This window comes from Alligator sinensis, unplaced genomic scaffold, assembly GCF_000455745.1.
Source record: "Alligator sinensis unplaced genomic scaffold, ASM45574v1 scaffold1112_1, whole genome shotgun sequence".
Taxonomy (NCBI): domain Eukaryota; kingdom Metazoa; phylum Chordata; order Crocodylia; family Alligatoridae; genus Alligator; species Alligator sinensis.
In genome coordinates, this window is record NW_005842327.1 from 464,069 (window position 1) to 468,148 (window position 4,080).

Below are 4,080 nucleotides of genomic sequence, written 5' to 3' on the forward strand. Positions count from 1 at the left end.
GGAATAAAGCGCTCTTCTTGTATATACTTAGTGGGAGTGATTTCTGAGTATTTTCCAAACAAACGTTAGTAGCTTTAATGAAAAACTTTTTTCTTTTAAAATATTTTAATTAATCCTTTTGAGGGATGCATGCTTCCAAAGTATAGTTCCCTTTTTATTTTTTTTAAGTGAATGGAAATTATTTTGCTTCTATAGTCTTTTGGATGAGGACATTAATGGGAAGTTTCCAACATGAGTTGCAAAGAATGGATTTAGACAAAATTTTTACAGCTTTAAAAAAAAAAAATGTCTTCAGCTATGTTACAGTGACTCAGCTGAAGAAAATAATTTTTTGTGCTTCTTAAATTGTTTATTCAAGTAATAATAGCTATAGACAGAAAATGCATTAAAACATGGACTGCTTTGCTGGTCATATTGTGGTTGTTTGTTTTTTGTTCTCCAGTCAAAGGTTGTTTTACTTAGTGCTTTTGTGGCAGGTGCAGGGGGTTTGGAAGAGATGATGATGTGTGTCATGTACTGATCTAAAAAAATCTAAAACTCCTCAGGAAGAAGAATCCTCCCCAATCCTCTTGAATCTTGCGGTGTAGTTTTCACAACCGTCCCTCCTCAATTTTTACTTACCACAGTACAGAGATTTGTGCCTTCAAAGAAAATTACTTTTCAGCTTGCCCTCAAATCCATCAACACTAAATGTCAGAGTTATACAAAGGAAAAGAAAGAAGTGAAATCTTATTTGAGAGCTCCATGCTGTTCTGTTCAATAGCATATAATCTCCTGTCTTTTGTAGCTAAATACGTAATTGTATCCATAGGTGCACATAAGGAAAGGGAGTAATTAGCCAGGCTCAAATCCCTGTGGTTGAATGGTTCCTTGGCTAATCCACTAACTGCCAGTATCTGGCATTATTTTCATATGTCTTTAGATTACATCAGCAAAACATAATTAAAAGTTCAGGTGCTGATGAATGGTATGATTTTAAACCAATAAAGTTTATAATTATGTTTTAGGATTTTGAAGCAAGATTATGGGTTTTAGGGATTTTTTTTTCTCTTTAGTAATGTCAATTCAGGGTTTTTGTGACTGTGCTGCTGCATATGGTCATTCTACTATTCCTTTGGCATAAGATGAATTTGATATCAGATGGACTTCTATTAGCCTGTGTACAGTATAGCAGAATTAAAATAATTTTAAAAGGGAAAAGAACATAGGTTCTTATTGGTTTTAACCTCTCTCTAGTCTATGGACATTTTTTTGTTTTGTTTTGTTTGTTTGTTTGTTTGTTTGTTTTATAGATGTTGGCATAGTTTAGCAGAGTGACTGCTTCAGCTTTTCAAGAGCTAGATGATATTGCCCATAATCAGGTTAAGTGCTACTATACTTCTGTTATTCTTATTGGGCAAGATTGTCCCTGGGCTCAGCCCCAAGAAAAGATGGCATGTAAGCTGCCTCCGACCATGAACGCATGAAGGGATTAACCCTTGACAGGTCAAGCTGTGCTGATTTGAAAAAAGCAGAAAATGTTACAACCTCTAACCACAGTTTCCCTTGCCCCAACAATGGCATGTTAACTCCTGGATGAATCAGAGCTACATTTGTCATGCCTACCTTTTCTGTATAACCTGCTCATTACCTCTGCTTTCAAATGTACAGCTTGCTTGTTTGTATGCAACTGTCATAGTGTGTTTTGTTCCAAGGTTTGTCTCTCTGTCCATATGTCCAGTACCTCAGAGGCTGAAGCACCGCTCATTCCCAGCTTGACTTTTGTTCTTGGGTTGTGAGGCTGGTATTTTACTGCTAGATTTAATTGCAGCAACAAACTATGACATCCCTCATTGATGCACTACTGGGCTACCTGACGTGTTAAGGGCTGGAGTTGTGGGTATGACAAGGGGATGGGGCATAGGGGCTAGAAGGGTGCCTAACACAATCTTATTTCTTTGTGCCCAGATGTAAGGTGTGTGCAGAAATCTCACTCTTTTATAGGTGTGTTATCTAAGATACCCTCTAGTGCATTGGTTTCAGTGAGACTACTCATAGGTTAGAGCAGGGGTTTCCAAACTGTGGTATGTATGCCTCTGGGGTTACGCCAGACATCTCTGGGGATGTATGTGGGATAAATTATTACTACCTGATTTAATTTTCATTATAATAATAATTGGCATTTAAGGTGTTAAGAAATAAAGCATGTGCTGGTAAGGGTACATGGGCAGCTGGTAAATCTGGAAGTGGTTATATTATAAGAAAAAGTTTGGGAACCTTTGGGTTAGAGCTTATTTAATACGAACAGTGGTGACTAAACTCTAGCTCCAGGACTACATAGGTGATAGCAAGTGAATTGGAATAGGGTTTTGCCTAACTTGCTTTCATTTAAAATATTAACATAAGTACCTACCTAGGGATATAGTAGTACTCTTACAAAGCAGTGCATATAAAACATACACTCAAGTGCATGTCAAGTTTTTGAAAATCACTCTTAAAACAGCTGCTAAGAAGTGCAAGATATACAAAGTTAAAATTATTCTGATTTTCCTTTGACTTTCATTACCTGTGTTCTCAGTAAACATCTGTGTGATGAATCCTCCCTGGATGACCTGCCTTCCCAAAACGAAAAATGCCAAATCTAGGCATGAACCTTACATGTGTTCTTTCGTGCTTCTCTTTCAATACTCTGTATTCCTTGTGCAAACTGTTAACTTTGATAGCCTCACTGTAGAAGTATTTTAAAGCCGAAATTGCACTGGTTGGCAGAGCTGAGTGTTATGATGAGTTTGGGCAATGTAATTGTTTGAGTTTGTTCTAAAGAGGCTTGTCATGAAGTTGAAGTAAAGATACTGTATCTGAGATATTCTGACTTCAGGATTATTTTTCTGTGTGGAGGTTTTTTTAATATAAAATGAATGCTTGTTCATAGGCCTGTAGGAAGGTATGTATTGCAATAAAACTTGAATACATTGTCCAGATTTTGAATAGGGATACCTATATGGATACTTTGGATAAACCAATCTCCATAAAATACACCAGTGTTGTCTATTTCACGTAGAATACATTTTTTTAAAGTCAGGAAATTTATTTTTAAGCTTCTGTAGGCAACTTTAATTGTGACCCTGGGCTCTGCCATCTAACATGTTTAATCAGGATATCATATAATTAAAACTTTGGAAGCTTTCCATATTCATGTTGGGCAACAAATAAATAATATAACTTATGCTTGTGCTGATTCTTTTATCTATTTGTGGAAGAGAAGATCTCTGTCCATTTTGATGAGTATGGTACACAATTAACCTTAGACTCTGAGGTACTAAGAAAATGAAAATGGTAATTCGTAGCCTGTATTTGGCTCAGATTTGCCCTGAAAAGGTAAATACATTGCAGTTTCTTGTCTGTCTATAAAGCACTGTTCATGAGAGATTGAATTCTCTGACTTATAAGGGAATATTGTTGGTACAAGCTTCTGGAAGGTAAATTTTCAGCAGCTGCGATCACTTGCTTATAATAGGAAATTAAAGTATGGAAAGCTTGTGGCTTCAGCCTTTTCTGGTGAGTGATAGGAGAGAAATATTGGATCTTATAACAAGCTGATGGCCTGGGAAAGGAATGTGTCTATGGCCAGTAGGCCTGTGCAAAGTGGCAAGTATTCACTTTGGATTCAGATTTGGCCCATTTGGAGGGACAGTAATTCAATTTGGAGATTCAAATCACTGTCCCAATTTGGCGCTGCTTCGGAGATTCAGCCATAGACTAAACAGGCAGCAGTCCTTACAACACTGGACACAGCTGCCTCCAGCTGGTATGTCTGCTGTGGTAGGCAGAGGGAGGAGAGAAGGGACATGGGGAAGGGAGGGACTGGGGCTGGGACAAGCTGCCCAGCCGGGGCAGGGGGTGCAGGACTTGGGGAGGAGGGCAGTGGGGTGCAAGCCTGCCGTTTGCCCAGCTGGGGTGGGGGGGAGCATGGGATGTGGGTAGCAGCGCTGGGAGTGGGGGCTATGACCTGCTGCCGCTTGCCCCCTCCACCCACCCTGACTGGGCAAGTGGCAGCGGGGCATAGCCCCCACCCCCAGCACTGCTGCACCCACGTCCCAC

The 4,080-nt window shown here is 39.3% G+C and overlaps 1 protein-coding gene across 2 annotated transcripts in view; it reads left to right on the forward strand.

The window, feature by feature from the left end:
- Window positions 1-4,080, forward strand: part of RAPGEF5 (Rap guanine nucleotide exchange factor 5) — a 265,239-nt gene that overhangs the window by 117,029 nt on the left and 144,130 nt on the right. The gene's annotated exons all lie outside the window — the stretch shown is intronic.